The sequence below is a fragment of the Aquarana catesbeiana genome, linkage group LG07, assembly GCF_042186555.1.
Source record: "Aquarana catesbeiana isolate 2022-GZ linkage group LG07, ASM4218655v1, whole genome shotgun sequence".
Classification (NCBI taxonomy): domain Eukaryota; kingdom Metazoa; phylum Chordata; class Amphibia; order Anura; family Ranidae; genus Aquarana; species Aquarana catesbeiana.
The window spans coordinates 158,038,068-158,055,391 of NC_133330.1; the positions used below are offsets into that span (position 1 = coordinate 158,038,068).

A 17,324-nucleotide genomic window follows, 5' to 3' on the forward strand; every position below is an offset into this window, starting at 1 on the left:
AAGTCCAGCAGCTCCAGGACAAATTCATTTTGCGCAGCTAAATTGGGAAACTGTTGGTCAAGGAAATGGTATACTGCCAATGTCCCCCATTCATGTGGGATCGACGTGTAGAGAGACTCCACGTTGATACCCACAAGAAGGGCCTCATGGGGAATTTGTAATTCAAGAATTTTATTGAGTACATCCCTGGTGTCCTGGACGTATAAAGGCAGCAAATCAACCAGCCCCTTGATCAAGCCGTCAGTGTATTTACCCACTCTCTCTAGTGGGCCACGAATGGCCAACACTATGGGTCTTCCTGGGGGATTATCCATATTCTTGTGGACCTTGGGTATTATGTAGAGCACTGGAGTGTTGCAATCGTCCACTCTCAGGAACTCATGCTCCTTTTTTGTAATCAGTGAAGCTTCTTGAGCCCAGTGCAGACGATCGTTGATAAGTGCTACCAAGGGGCCAAAGAGGTTGCGATTTAGTTTCTTATATGTGGACTGATCCGACAGCAGACGACGTACTTCTGTTTCATACATCTCTATCGGGAGCAGAACCACATTACCTCCCTTATCACTAGGTTTGATAATAATTTTTTTATTTTCACGTAGCTCTTTTAAGGCTCGGCATTCCTCTAGTGATAGATTGCCTGGGTCTTTGCTACCGTGTGCAGAATACTTACAAAATGCTCCGCATGGGGAGGCGGGTTGCTGGGGTGAAAGTGAAAGTAGGCGGCGGAGGCTTGTCTTGTTTATGCTTCTCTGCAGAGGCACGCAGATTAGCGGCGGAGCTGGTACAAGATGTATTTCACGTTCTGCTGTAGGGGGGAGCGGGCCCTGGACAATCGGGCCCCTAGGGACACTTGGGCCCTTTACACAAGTACTGCCTGTACCCCCCCTGATGGCGGCCCTGCCTTTATGATATGTCTGAGGTCCTTTACCCCTGCATGGGTGAATGGTTGTTATGTTGTTGTGCTTACTACAATAAAAACAAAAATAGCAGCTATGTGTTACCAGTGTTAAAACAGAGTTCCACCCAAAAGTGGAAGTTCCGCTTTAAGGACTCCTTCTCATCCCACTTCCACTCGGGCCGCCTATGCGGCTCGAGCGGAAGTTCTCTCCCCCTCCCTCCCTGCAATCTTCTGGGACACATCACAGGTCCCAGAAGATTGCCTGACCATTGAGGAGGTGCAGTGCGACATGCGCAGTGCACACCCGGCTGTGAAGCCGCAAGCTGTCACACCTGAGTGCCCACACTTGCAATGCCGGAGCCAGGGAGAGAAGAGGGAGAGAGCCAAGGGTTCGGGTGGACACATCGCTGGATCCTGGGACAGGTGAGTGTGTGTTTATTAAGCTGATGGAAGGGATAAGTACAGCGCTGCTCTAAAGAAAGGAGAGCATCAGAGCAGCAGCCAACACACCCGTAGACTCGGGTAGACTAGGGTGAAAAAAACAACAAAAGATTAAGAGTGTAGCGCTATAAGCTCAATAAATGTGTACAGTAAATCAGTATATCAAAATGGTGTAAGAAATGAATAACCTAATACAGTTATTACAACTGCTAAGTGAGACTGTAGTGCACCAAATAAACAAATATAACAGTGACTGGTATATATAAAAAGCAATAACACTTATGTGCATATAACTCCTCAAACAATTTCAAAAGATATAATAGTCCATATCAAATAGGTGAAAAGAGTCAAAAAAAGTCTGTGGTGATAGTGCATAAACGATGATAGGCGAATGCCTCCCAAACGCACAGGGGGATGATTAAGCCCAATCTGGCAAGTAAGTGGACCGTGGGATAACCGAAAGTGCACGGAAAGTTGAAATCGGTGCCAGGACCATCACCAGGAGAGTATGGAGGCTTACCAGAGTTTAATGGCCTGAAATGGCAATACGCCATACAGGTCAAAAAAGCTTACTGACCAACAGGTCTAGGTAGCTTGTCTGGACAGATGTCATCTCCTCTCGATAGGAAGGAAAATCAGCATGGCTTCCACATCAATAGATACACCACCATAGACCAAATTCGTATTGTATATGAGAAGAAAAAATACTCACATAGCGTGATAACGTTTTAACTTGGATTTATTAAAAAGTAATTTAAAAAACAGACTCACATTTTCAGAAGATATGAAACAGCGTAAAAATCATATAGCGGCAGTCGTGAGGGGTCCACCCGACATGTTTCAACTAAACAGTCATCATCTGGGGTGTGGAACCCTCTCACCCCACCGCACTATAAACAGATAATGACCCCCACTGGGAGTGTCCGAATACCGGAAGCACATCAAATGACCATTACTTCCGGTTTTAGGGGTCATACATCACTATGGCATTTGTACTTAAAACTGTGTATACTATAGGGATAAATAATCCTCATAGATTAGTAATGGTCACAAGTTATAGTTTACTTTCTTGTAATTAAATAAGCATTGGTCCGGCTCGCCCGTCCGGAAACCAAGCCTCTTTATCATTATCCCTGTGTGTGAGTGGGTGTGAGCGCAACAACGCCGCCGCGCTCCACACACGAATCCAAGCCCCGCCTCCTTAAAACGCAGTGACGTCAATGACATGTCTCAGGAGCGGCGGCGATGCGTTCCAAATCTTGAGCCAAGCCTCACTCTCAGCCAGCTGTCCAGAATGTCCTATAGGGACACCGCTGCACCTCAGGAAGTAGAAGCAATCCTCAGTAAGGGGCCGGCCACAAAACCTGAAGTGTCAGCAGAGGTGGACAGCAGCAGGAGCGGAGATGGCAAGATGTATGGGGACTAGGATTACTCACATTATTAAAAATACATTAATGAAGGGAAAATAGAGTATAAACTCTTAGGAATAAAAGGTTGCATTAATAAAAGAAATATGGAATATGGAGTATAAATTATTAGGGATAAAAGGGATAAAAGGTTGCATTCATAAAGGAATATGGAATACAAGAGATACTCCAAAGTGATGAGCTTATATGGGGGAACGTCCTCCCAAAATGCCCTGGTATAAATTGTAAACTTAATAACGGACACTGCCAGTGAAGGGCATCCATACATTTATAGGAAATCAGCAACCAAGGCGGCCCAAATCGCATATATAATGCATGTAATTCGTTCGAAAAACCATAAAGATGACCAATCATATATAGTAACGTTTACAGAAAATCAATATTTGGGCTAGGTTATATTACACATAACTATGCTTAATTTAAGAACGAGAGATCATATCCATACCTAAGCCTGATTAATAAAAGAGTTGATGTCCCATTCAACGTTGATACCCTGTGGAAAATGGGACCCCAACTCATATATCCAGTATGTCTCCAAACGGGAGACACCCCTAAGAGTCGACCCCCCCCGCCAAGGGGCCACATATCTATCTATGACAAGAAACTGAGTGCCTGCAGGGTTTTGATCGTGAAATTCCCTATAATGCCTAGGGACAGTATGCTTGGTACTGCCTGTCCGGCCAGTGACAGTGGAGGAAAAACTATGACTTGCCCTTCTACCACAGGTGTTAAACTGGCAAACCAAACATTTTTTGCAGGGATAGAAACCAGTCCAGTCATGAAAAAAGGAAGGTTTTCTTGGTGGATCAATGACATTAGGTGCCAACTTATTCCTGAGGGATGGAACACCCCTAAAAACCACCTTCGGGGTCTCAGGCAGCAGGGGTCCCAAAACTTTGTCAGTTTTTAAAACATCCCAATGATGCTCAAAGATCTTTTTAACACGCTTATATTGCGTAGAGAAGGACGTCAGAAAAGACCATTTGAATTCACCATTTGGTTGTTTGGGTCTGTCCTGCAATAATACCTGGCGGTCCATCTTACAGGCATTCTCAATCTCTTTGTCCAGGTGAGACAGGTTATAGCCCGTCTCTGTGAACCTATTTTTTAGAATCCTGGCCTGAGCATAAAAAGTGTCACGATCAGTGCAGTTCCTACGTAGCCGCAAAAACTGTCTCCTAGGAACTGATCTGATCCAAGAGCTGTGGTGACAACTATCGGTCGGTATGTACCCATTTCTATCGGTAGATTTGAAATAGGTACTAAATGTAAATGCACATTCCTTTCTTTCAATAGTCAGATCAAGAAAATGAACTGAGGTTGTACTAGCCGGACGGGCGAGCCGGACCAATGCTTATTTAATTACAAGAAAGTAAACTATAACTTGTGACCATTACTAATCTATGAGGATTATTGAATAAAGATTTATCCCTATAGTATACACAGTTTTAAGTACAAATGCCATAGTGATGTATGACCCCTAAAACCGGAAGTAATGGTCATTTGATGTGCTTCCGGTATTCGGACACTCTCAGTGGGGGTCATTATCTGTTTATAGTGCGGTGGGGTGAGAGGGTTCCACACCCCAGATGATGACTGTTTAGTTGAAACATGTCGGGTGGACCCCTCACGACTGCCGCTATATGATTTTTACGCTGTTTCATATCTTCTGAAAATGTGAGTCTGTTTTTTAAATTACTTTTTAATAAATCCAAGTTATCACGCTATGTGAGTATTTTTTCTTCTCATATGCAATACGAATTTGGTCTATGGTGGTGTATCTATTGATGTGGAAGCCGTGCTGATTTTCCTTCCTATCGAGAGGAGATGGCATCTGTCCAGACAAAAGTGTTATTGCTTTTTATATATACCAGTCACTGTTATATTTGTTTATTTGGTGCACTACAGTCTCACTTAGCAGTTGTAATAACTGTATTAGTTTATTCATTTCTTACACCATTTTGATATACTGATTTACTGTACACATTTATTGAGCTTATAGCGCTACACTCTTAATCTTTTGGAGTGTGTGTTTATTAAAAGTCAGCAGGCTACACTGGTGCACAATATTTTGGGGGGGGCGGGAGATGCATGGGAAGGCAGCCTTACCTACAAGGATCGAGGGGTAGGGCTGCTACTCCTCGCTCCAGCCGAGGGAACAGTCTGGGCTTCTCCTCCCGGCCAAACAGACGTTCGTACTCCTGGCCCAGCAGGAACAGGAAGTGGGTCCTGAGACCCGATTGGCCGGGAGTCCTAAGACTCCCGGCCAATCGAGTCTCAGGACCCGCTTCCTGATTGGCCGGGAGGATAATCAGGAAGACAATAGAGAATATTAATTTACTATCATCACACAACTGAGTGGGCTTGGGGCACAATCCTCTGCGCACCAAGCCTACCCTTTTTTGAAGCCAATTAGAGCCTCAGGCTCTAATCATGTTCTTCCAAAAAAAAAAGAAACCCCATTGAAATCCATGCGTCTGGCACCCTGCATGTAGATTAGGGGGTCGGACACATAGATTAGGGGGGCGGCGCCCCTGCTCCTTGCATTACGGGCTGCCACTGATTTTTTTTTTTTTAATTGGGAAATCCAACTTTATTGAATATAGATCAACAGAAATACATTCAGCATTTGGCAAGTACAGTCTCGAAAACACATTAACATTTAGTGCTTCATAATATCATACTATTATCCTGCTTGTATTAATGGACAATTAACAGATGACTATATAGTAAGTATCCCATCGTCATTATATACCTAGAAAAAACCACCAACAAATTCTGCGACCCTCATACCCTTTCACTTGTTCAAAGATAGTATACTGATTGTCTCGGGTTTGAACTTAAGTACAGGTTTCTCTGTCTTCCAGCCATCTATCCCATATCTTCGAGTATTTTTGTATGCATTCTCTGTGTGTGTATATCAACTTTTTGTACGGAAGGGTATTGTTTATATCTCTTTTCCATGTCAATATCGTGGGAGGCGGGGTTTGCATCCAGGCTCGAGCTACAACTTTTCTGGCTATAAATAAAGTTTCATAGATAAAAGTGGCGTGGAGTTTGTCTATATCAGTATCAGGTAATAGGCCCAAAATACACAATCATGGGTCAAAAACCACTGGGGATCCCATTTTGTCATGCAAAAATTTGATCACTTGTACCCAGTATGTTTGTAAAGCGGTGCATTCCCATACCAGGTGATAGAAGGTGCCCGATCCATAGATACATAGAGGGCACGTTGATGTATTGGAAGGCTGGAATTTAGCCAGCCTCTTCGGTGTCAAGTATGCTTGATGTATTATCTATAATTGTGTCAGTCTATCAGAGAGTTTAGGCAATGTCGTTTTGACATTATCTAATATTTCATCCCAGTCCGTGTCATCTATAGCTCCCACATCCTTTTCCCATCCTGCCTTAGCCTTCTGTACTACTGCCGTTATCCTGGGAATACGTATTGTGTAATATAAATTTGAAATCAATTTTTTGGGTTCATCTCCCATAATTATATCTAGGACCTGAGGGTGAGCAATGGTACTAGCGATGTATCTAAGTTGGGAGCATAGAGCATGGCGGAGCTGCAGGTATCTGAATAACATATGATGCGGAACCGAGTATTCATCTTTAAGAGACTGGAATGACTTAGGCCGTGCATCAGTCATAACCTGATGAAGGAATATTATTCCATATTTAGCCCATAAAGTCGGGTCTGGTACATTTTTAAGTTCAGGCATATGATTATTAAGCCATAGAGGGGTGTGCGAGTGGGTATGTCCTAGTTTGAGTTTTTTCAGGGTAATTTCCCATATTTTATTGTGGTGTGGAAGCATGCCCGCATTATGTCTGGGAGCTTTTTTACGCAATTGTCCCCCTTGAAAAATAGCCTGTAGGGGGGATGACAATGGATTCTTTGGGTCCTCGCAAACTAACATTTTGTATCGCTGCATTTCAGTCTTATTGAAATAATACAAGTGGGATAATTGTGCAGCGATATAATATTCCTGCAAGTCAGGTAGTGCCGTGCCCCCCATAGATGTGGTGTTTTTGAGGACATGCCAGGCCAATTTATGCCTCCCATGTCCCCAGACGAATGAGTTTAGGATAGCCTCCATTTTTTTTTAAATCCTGAGGGGTATGTATAGGGGTGCATGCCAGACCATATAGAGAATCTTAGGGAGTAAAATCATCTTGATGATGTTTATCTGTCCCATCACCCCTAGAAGCAATTTGGACCATGCCTGCGTTTTGGTTTTAATCAGGGAGAACAGCAGTTCCACATTATTGATAATGTAGTCCCCCAGCTCTCGTGTGACCAGCACCCCCAGGTATTTTATGACGTTCACTCTAGCCAATGGTAGTTCCGGTGACACAGGTTGGGGGGGGGAGTGATCAATGGGGAGAATTTGGGATTTATCCCAGTTTATACGCAACCCTGAAAAGCTTCCCATCTCTTCAATGATCTTTAGAGCTGCTTGAAGCGATGGGCCTTGATCTACTAGGTAGAGGATGGTGTCATCCGCATATAGACCTATTTTCTCAGTATACGTGTCTATGCGTAACCCATCTATGTCAGGTGCCGCCCGAATGGCAATAGCCAGCGGTTCAGCCGCCAAGGCGTATAGGAGAGGGGATAGAGGGCACCCCTGTCGTGTGTCTCTCTCAAGAGGGAATTGATCTGATAGCCACCCATTCATGAACACTCTAGCTTTTGGCGTTTGATACAAGATCTGCACCCATTTAATAAAGTTAGGTTAAAAGCCATATTCCCGTAGACACTCTCATAAAAACAGCCACTCTACTGAATCAAAGGCCTTGGCTGTATCCAAGGCCACCCCCACTCTGGTACCGTTATTCTAGAGGTAGCCCATCTAACCCCGGCGCCTTGGATTTAGCTAGCTGGGATATAGCTTCCACAATGTCATCCTGTGTTATGGGGGCTTCAAGCATTGCAACTTGTTCAATGTTAAGTTTGGGAAACTGTATTTTGTACAGGTAATTTTGAATATCTTGCAGGGAATAAGTACTCTGCGATTTATATAATTCTCTATAAAAGGACTGAAATCTAGCCGCCACTTGTGGGGGATCCGTAACTGTGTCCCCTTGCGGTGTAAGCAAGGTCACCACCACTGGGGGTTTATCATTTAAGTGCGCCAAATATGCTAAAAGCTTCCCTGCCTGTTCGCCATGCTCATACACTCGCTGTTTGCAGAAAAACACTTGTCTAGCTTTTTCTATGTGCATATTATTAACCACTCTAGTTTGCAGCTTCACCTTTTGAAGATTATCAGAGTTGGGATCTAGAGCATAAGCATTTTCAAGTTCCAGGAGTTTATCTGTTGTCTCCTGTAGGATAAACTTAGATGACATTTTAAGCCTATTTATTTTAGATGATAATAGCCTGCGTGCCTGGTCTTTGAATGCATCCCATTCCATTCCTGGTATGTCTATATTGCACACGGCATTTAATACATATTGTATTTCTTTCATAGTACCTTCCAAGTCTGGTAAGACAGTAAGCCAAAATGGGTTAAGCCGCCATAGAGAAGTAGGAGTTGATTTTAACAGGGAGATTGTTACCCAACATGGGGAATGATCCGACAGTGCTCTAGGTGCCATCCCCGACCCAGTTATTTTAGGTAGTAGCGTATTCGTAACCAATATGAAGTCTATACGTGACATTGTATGGTGACCAGTAGAAAGGCACGTGTATGCTCTTATGGAGGGATGCTGCCATCTCCAGACGTCTGTAAGGGCAAACTCAGTCAACAAGCGATTTAATCTAGTGTGTTGCAGAGTGATACTGGGGGAGCCTTCCTGTATCGGCCTATCCAAAGCTGGGTTCATGGTCATGTTGAAATCCCCCATCCAAATAGCAGGGGGGCGTCGGGTTCCTGGTTAAATATGCCAGTCCCTTCAAGACCACCTCTGATGTGAATGGGGGATGAACGTAGCTTGCCATCACCAGAATCGGACTCCCGCCTATTAATGCATTAATAAACAGATATCTTCCCTGCTGATCCGACTCTAGCGCAATCAATTCAAATGGAAAGTTTTTGGCAATAATGATGGATATGCCCCTGGATTGATTTGTGTGCGTGCTATAATAGACCCATCCCACCCATGGTCTTTTCAAAGCCGCCTGTAGGTGGCCTGTAACGTGGGTCTCTTCTAGAGCTATAATATCAGCTCTTTGTGCTTTTAAGAATGCTAGGGCCGCGGTTCGCGCAAGCCCCTCACATTCCAGGTTAGAAATTTAATAGAGGTCATCTTTGCATCTGAGACATTGTGTCACGGTCGGACCAGCAGGAAAAGATCAAGACATCGTTCCCAACACCAATGCTCCAGTTCTGTAGCAGTATATTATATGACTTTTCACAAATACGTGCGATAGGTATATCTATACATCTGTAGATAACATTTATACTGTATTTCCCGTAACTATCCAAAAAAAACTGAACCCATCCCTTCCCTCCCAGCTGCACACCTGCCCAACTTGGTGTGAGCATGTATTCCCAAACCATTAGCGCGAAAAGCATCATCCAGCATTTCAAACTAGCTGGAGGCACATATCTTATATCATTTATCAGCTGTGTTACATGTTGTGTAGTCTTTCTTGGGGGGCGAAAAAATTTCCCCACTGACAAACGTGAAGCGAGATGATAGGAGGGTGGCGATAATTCCTCAAACAAAGAGAAAAAAAAACAAAAAAAACGTTTTTTTATATCTCCCCCCTCTGTACGGGCTCCCTGTACCTTTTGCACATATCTGTTGCAGACTACTTTTTGGGCCTGTATCTGTTTAGAACTATGTGGTACATATCCCATCACAGAACTGAAGGCTGTATTGACATGTTGTCAGGATATTGAATGAACTCCGAATGCCCAGCAGAAGTTATGTCCCCTGTCCCTACTTGATATGCCCTTACCCACAATCCATTGATAGGGGAGCTCCTCAGGTGTGTGGTAGTACGGCAGTTAGCAGAAAACTGGTGGATAGTGAGGGGGACAAAGGCTCTAATAATCCTCATAACATTAAAAGGGTACATGTCATTGTGAGAATGAGTCCATACTCACTGGGTTAAGGTGGGTTGTTACCCTGGGCAACCTCTTTGATCTAGCCAAGCAGCAGCCACCGCCGGATCCTCAAAAAACTGTGCACAGCCATCTTCTTCTACCCTCAATCTGGCGGGGAATAACATGGCATACTTCAGGTGCTGCGTTCTCAACCGTCGCTTTACTTCTTGGAAGTGCGCTCTCTTCTTCTGCACCTCTGCAGAAAAATCGGGGAACACCGCTGTCTGGCCATTGCCCATCTGAATGTTCCCTTTTTCTCTGGTAAGTTGAAGTATTTTATCCCTGTCACGAAAGTTCAGGAACTTTGCTATGAAGGTGCGAGGCAGTGCTCCGGGCGGGGGGGGGTCTCGCTTGAATTCGATGCGCCCGCTCCACCGCAAACATCACGGAGAATGCTTCCCTGCCATAAGTTTTGATAAGGAGGGATTCCAAATATGTGGCAGGGTCATTTCCTTCCTCCTTCTCTGGCAGTCCGATAAATCGAAGGTTGCATCTCCTCAGGCGATTTTCCATGTCGTCCTGGTGGGAGTACAGCTGCTGAAGCTGCCTCTGCATGTCCTCTGCAGCATGTCTCATGGGATGTACGAAATCTTCCACTGTGCCGATCCGCGTTTCTGTTTCTGTTACTCTATCTTTCACCTTTGAAAGATCTTGCCTCAGCAGAGATATGTCTATCTTTACTTTGTCAATTTTCGCCGCTAATGTGCCTTGCAGAGCCGCTATAGCGTCCAGTACTTTGGCTGTGCCGTCAGCCTGGGGTTCAGAGTCCGAGCACGCGCCGGCGCCATCTTCCTGTTGCGGGTCTTTCTCCTGCCGGCGGTATTGAGCCAGCTTGTCGGCCGTCCCGGTTGTTCTTTTCGGCGGAGACATGCTTGGTGAAAGCCCGGTGTATAGGCAGGGCTGTGTTTTGGCCTAGGCCTACAAGGACTAGGCCTAGGGCGGCACTTTGCGGGGGGCGGCAAAATAGGCCACCCCCCACATGAGAGAAAGCCCCCCCACCTGTCTGACTGATTCCCGGCTCCCGCTGCCGCCTCCCGCACACTTGCAGCCCACGGCGGCCGGCTTTCTGTAGCGGCGCCGCTGTGTATGGGCGTGCTTGGCAGAGGGTGGGGGCGTGTATCTCACGCCCCCTACTCTCTGACAAGCACGCCCATACACCGCGGCGCCGCTACAGAAAGCCGGCCGCTGTGGGCTGCAAGTGTGCGGGAGGCGGCAGCGGGAGCCGGGAATCAGTCAGACGGGTGGGGGGGGGCTTTCTCTCATGCGGGGGGGCGGGGGGGCGGCGTGTGTCACTCGCGCCCCCCATATGCAACAGGTGACAGGTGGAGCCTTAAGCTCCACCTCCCCTCCCCTGCACTGCTTTCCTGCAGTGAATCTTCTCCTCGGCCCTGGGGCTGTGACGTCAGGAGGAGAGAGAGGAGCACGAGGGAAACCCCCAGGACAGCAGGTACAGTGATTTAATAAAGTATATCAGTATTATGGGCACTGGCAGAATTTGATGGGCACAGTGGCTGCGTTTGAGGGCACAGTGGCAGCGTTCGATGGGCACAGTGGCTGCGTTTGAGGGCACAGTGGCTGCGTTCGATGGGCACAGTGGCTGCGTTTGAGGGCACAGTGGCTGCGTTTGATGGCACAGTGGCTGCGTTTGATGGGCACAGTGGCTGCGTTTGATGGCACAATGGCTGCGTTTGATGGCACAGTGGCTACGTTCGATGGGCACAGTGGCTGCGTTTGAGGGCACAGTGGCTGCGTTTGATGGCACAGTGGCTGCGTTTGATGGGCACAGTGGCTGCGTTTGATGGCACAGTGGCTGCGTTTGATGGCACAGTGGCTACGTTTGATGGCACAGTGGCTGCGTTTGATGGCACAGTGGCTGCGTTTGATGGCACAGTGGCTGCGTTTGATGGCACAGTGGCTACGTTTGATGGCACAGTGGCTGCGTTTGATGGCACAGTGGCTGCGTTTGATGGCACAATGGCTGCGTTTGATGGGGCACAGTGGCTGCAATTGATGGGCACAGTGGCTGCAATTGATGGGCACAGTAGCTGCAATTGATGGGCACAGTGGCTGCGTTTGAGGGCACAGTGGCTGCGTTTGAGGGCACAATGGCTACGTTTGATGGGGCACAGTGGCTGCGTTTGATGGGGCACAGTGGCTGCGTTTGATGGGGCACAGTGGCTGCGTTTGATGGGCACAGTGACTGAATTTGATGGGCACAGTGACTGCATTTGATGGGCACAGTGGCTGCATTTGATGGGCACAGTGGCTGCATTTGATGGGCACAGTGGCTGCATTTGATGGGGCACAGTGGCTGCATTTGATGGCACAGTGGCTGCGTTTGAGGGCACAGTGGCAGCATTTGATGGGCACAGTGGCTGCGTTTGAGGGCACAGTGGCTGCATTTGATGGGCACAGTGGCTGCATTTGATGGGCACAGTGGCTGCATTTGATGGGCACAGTGACTGCGTTTGATGGGGCACAGTGAGACCCCCCCCCCCGTGATAGCATTAAAACTCAGCAGCTAAAAATACTGTAGCTGCTGACTTTTAATATTAGGACACTTACCTGTCCAGGGATCCAGCGATGTCGACACCTCAGCCGATTTTCAGATTGGCTCTCGGGTTTTGCCACTATCATTCATGGTAAGGGAAACCGACCGGTTCCCTACTGCACATGTGCGAAGCGCGTTGCACTTTCTGAATGGCCCAGCGGAGGAAGGAGGAGGGGGGCAAACTTCAGAGGGGACAGCGCAGTCTCCCGGAAGTGGGGAAGGGTACCTGTCAGAAACAGGTACCCGTTCCCCCCTGAAAGGTGCCAAATGAGCCTAAAGAGGAAGGGGTGTTGTTTACAGATGATAGGGTGGGTCCTAAACAGGAAGGGGTGTGGCCTCGGCAGGGTGGGGTGGGTCGTATTTAAATTAGGGGGGTGCATGCGTTTAGTCAGGCCTAGGGCAGCACAAAACCTAAATACACCACTGTGTATAGGGACACAGGCTGGAAGCTTTACTTCCCCGGATATCTGATCAGGATCTCTTTCAGGAGTATCAGGACAGGGAGCTCGTTCTACCCACGTCCTACTCCATTGCCTGCCAGGCCACGCCCCCGGCTGCCACTGAATTTAAGATGCTATATAAACCTACTATGTTGTCATAAGCCAGTGTTATATCCACACAAGTGCTAACATAAATTTTAAAACTGAACTCCAGGCACAAAAAAGAATATTTAAATACAGTATATTCCTCAATAGTCACGAAGGATATAAATCCACTTCGTGCACACCAAACACCTTTACACACCCAGATAATACCCTGTAACAGTGACATCATTCCTGTATTGTACATAGCAGCCTGTGCTGAGAGCAGAACTGTGGGAGGTGTCCATGCCTGCAGAAAACCATAGGAGGGGCCAGGGACAAGACCAGTCACCCAGCACAAACAGAGAAGGCAGCAGTGACCGGTCTTTATTACAGAAAGCTCCTTCACAGAGGCCAAATTTCAGACTAGATTACTGCACTGCTCTGGATGAAATACACAACGCACACCAAGATTCTGTTAAGAATGCCTATGACTCTTGTATTTTTACAATGATTGCTTATCCTAGAGTTCTGCTTTAAGTAAGAACACTGGATACTTCACACAGCTGTTCACATGCCAGTGGGAAGAGACTGAACTACGTGTGTGTTAACATTAAGTAACCGTTGCATTTGATTCACCACAACATTTCAGTATCTGTGATTCCCATTTGCTGTATACACCTGTCACTTTTGCCAGCGGGAAGTGAATATTTTATACAAGTGCTGGCATATAGTCTGCATGCAATGCTATACACATTACATTTGATTTAAAATAATGTTGGCTGACTTGTGATCCCCACTTGTTGTATACACCTGTCACTGTGCCAGAAGGCAATAATTTGTACCATATGAGTGCTGGCATTTAAGCTTGACTACACTGAACATTGTATGTTTGCTGCATAATAGTGGGAAGTGAATGAGATGTGACATTTTATTAATTAAAACAATAAATGTGCAATAGTGTTGCATTTGTAAACTTCATCTAATAGACTCCATTTTGATATTCAAGAGTTACATTATTTTAATGTAATAACAGAGAACTTATGAATTTGTGATATCAAGAAGTGGGAAGATTTTTTTAATGGATTTATTTAAAGTGTCACTAAACCCAGGACCCTGCATTCACTATATCTGGTCTCCCACGGTACACAGAACATGGAAATGCAATTATTTTAGTAAATATAAACTGCTAAATACCTTTTTCCATCAGCAGTTAGAGCAGTCTTCTATCAGTGTCCAGCAGAGCACCAGTTAAAGCTTGTAGGAGGAGTTTTCATTCTCCTGTCCTATAAGGCTGCAGGACCCCCAAACCTCTGCCTGGCCTTGTGCTGATCACACGCACTCTCCCAAGCAAAAATAAAAAAAATCTAACAATACACACCAAACTGATCATGTGCAGCTTGCCCCCAAGACTCTGTGCTATCAGCAGATGGATTGGGGACTGTGGAAAAAGGGGTGGATTAGAGAAGACTGGATCGAGCAGCCTTTTTACACAATTCAGAGGATTAGCCCCTTAGGTTCCACAATTAATTTAACAAGCATGCTTTACTGCAGATACAGACTGATTTTACTGCAGTGGGTTTAGTAACACTTTAACCACTTAAGGACCGCCTAACGCCGATTTACGTCGGCAAGGCGGCACGGGCAGGCAAAATCACGTACATGTACGTGATTTGCCTCTCGCGGGTGGGGGGTCCGATCGGACCCCCCCCGGTGCCCGAAGCGGTCCCGTTCTGTTCCCCGGCGATCCGAGATGAGGGGGAGGCCATCCGTTCGTGGCCCCCCCCTCGCGATCGCCGCCGGCCAATGGGAACACTCCTTTGCTGCTGTATGCTAAACAGCAGCAAAGGAAATGATGTCATCTCTCCTCGGCTCGGTAATTTCCGTTCCAGCGCCGAGGGGAGAAGACATCAATGTGAGTGCACAACACACACACACACAGTAGAACATGCCAGGCATACAAAACACCCCGATCCCCCCCCGATCGCCCCCCGATCCCCCCCAATCACCCCCCCCCCCCTGTCACAAACTGACACCAGCAGGTTTTTTTTTTTTTTTTCTGATTACTGCATAGTGTCAGTTTGTGACAGTTACAGTGTTGGGACAGTGAGTATTACCCCCCTTTAGGTCTAGGATACCCCCCTAACCCCCCCTAATAAAGTTTTAACCCCTTGATCACCCCCCATCGCCAGTGTCGCTAAGCGATCATTTTTCTGATCGCTGTATTAGTGTCACTGGTGACGCTAGTTAGTGAGGTAAATATTTAGGTTCGCCGTCAGCGTTTTATAGTGACAGGGACCCCCATATACTATCTAATAAATGTTTTAACCCCTTGATTGCCCCCTAGTTAACCCTTTCACCACTGATCACCGTATAACTGTTACGGGTGACGCAGGTTAGTTCGTTTATTTTTTATAGTGTCAGGGCACCCGCCGTTTATTACCGAATAAAGGTTTAGCCCCCTGATCGCCCGGCGGTGATATGCGTCGCCCCAGGCAGCGTCAGATTAGCGCCAGTACCGCTAACACCCACGCACGCAGCATGCGCCTCCCTTAGTGGTATAGTATCTGATCAGATCAATATCTGATCCGATCAGATCTATACTGGCGTCCCCAGCAGTTTAGGGTTCCCAAAAACACAGTGTTAGCGGGATCAGCCCAGATACCCGCTAGCACCTGCGTTTTGCCCCTCCGCCCAGCCCACCCAAGTGCAGTATCGATCGATCACTGTCACTTACAAAACACTAAACGCATAACTGCAGCGTTCGCAGAGTCAGGCCTGATCCCTACGATCGCTAACAGTTTTTTTGGTAGCATTTTGGTGAACTGGCAAGCAAGCACCAGGCAGCGTCAGGTTAGCGCCAGTAGCGCTAACACCCACGCACGCACCGTACACCTCCCTTAGTGGTATAGTATCTGATCGGATCAATATCTGATCTGATCAGATCTATACTAGCGTCCCCAGCAGTTTAGGGTTCCCAAAAACGCAGTGTTAGCGGGATCAGCCCAGATACCTGCTAGCACCTGCGTTTTGCCCCTCCGCCCGGCCCAGTCCAGCCCACCCAAGTGCAGTATCGATCGATCACTGACACTTACAAAACACTAAACGCATAACTGCAGCGTTCGCAGAGTCAGACCTGATCCCTGCGATCGCTAACAGTTTTTTTGGAAGCTTTTTATTGAACTGGCAAGCACCAGCGGCCTAGTATACCCCGGTCGTAGTCAAACCAGCGCTGCAGTAACACTTGGTGACGTGGCGAGTCCCATAAGTGCAGTTCAAGCTGGTGAGGTGGCAAGCACAAGTAGTGTCCCGCTGCCACCAAAAAGACAAACACAGGCCCGTCGTGCCCATAGTGCCCTTCCTGCTGCATTCGCCAATCCTAATTGGGAACCCACCGCTTCTGCAGCACCCGTACTTCCCCCATTCACATCCCCAACCAAATGCAGTCGGCTGCATGAGAGGCATTTTTATGTGCTCCCGAGTACCCCTACCCAACGAACCCCCCCAAAAAAGATGTTGTGTCTGCAGCAAACGCGGATATAGGCGTGACATCCGCTATTATTGTCTCTCCTGTCCTGACAATCCTGGTCTTTGCATTGGTGAATGTTTTGAACGCTACCATACACTAGTTGAGTATTAGCGTAGGGTACAGCATTGCACAGACTAGGCACACTTTCACAGGGTCTCCCAAGATGCCATCGCATTTTGAGAGACCCGAACCTGGAACCGGTTACCGTTATAAAAGTTAGTTACAAAAAAAGTGTAAAAAAAAAAATATATATATATAAAATAAAAAAAAATAGTTGTCGTTTTATTGTTCTCTCTCTCTATTCTCTCTCTCTATTGTTCTGCTCTTTTTTTACTGTATTCTATTCTGCAGTGTTTTATTGTTATTGTTATTGTTATTGTTATTATGTTTTATCATTTTTGTTTTTCAGGTATGTAATTATTTATACTTTACTGTTTACTGTGCTTTATTGTTAACCATTTTTTTGTCTTCAGGTACGCCATTCACAACTTTGAGTGGTTATACCAGAATGATGCCTGCAGGTTTAGGTATCATCTTGGTATCATTCTTTTCAGCCAGCGGTCGGCTTTCATGTAAAAGCAATCCTAGCGGCTAATTAGCCTCTAGACTGCCTTTACAAGCCGTGGGAGGGAATGCCCCCCCCCCCCCACCGTCTTCCGTGTTTTTCTCTGGCTCTCCTGTCTCAACAGGGAACCTGAGAATGCAGCCGGTGATTCAGCCAGCTGACCATAGAGCTGATCAGAGACAAGAGTGGCTCCAAACATCTCTATGGCCTAAGAAACCGGAAGCTACGAGCATTTTATGACTTAGATTTCGCCGGATGTAAATAGCGCCATTGGGAAATTGGGGAAGCATTTTATCACACCGATCTTGGTGTGGTCAGATGCTTT

The 17,324-nt window shown here is 46.6% G+C and overlaps 1 protein-coding gene across 1 annotated transcript in view; it reads right to left on the reverse strand.

Annotated features, from left to right (window-relative positions):
* Positions 1 to 17,324, reverse strand: part of LOC141103311 (myomegalin-like) — a 716,510-nt gene that overhangs the window by 566,118 nt on the left and 133,068 nt on the right. The window lies entirely within an intron of this gene.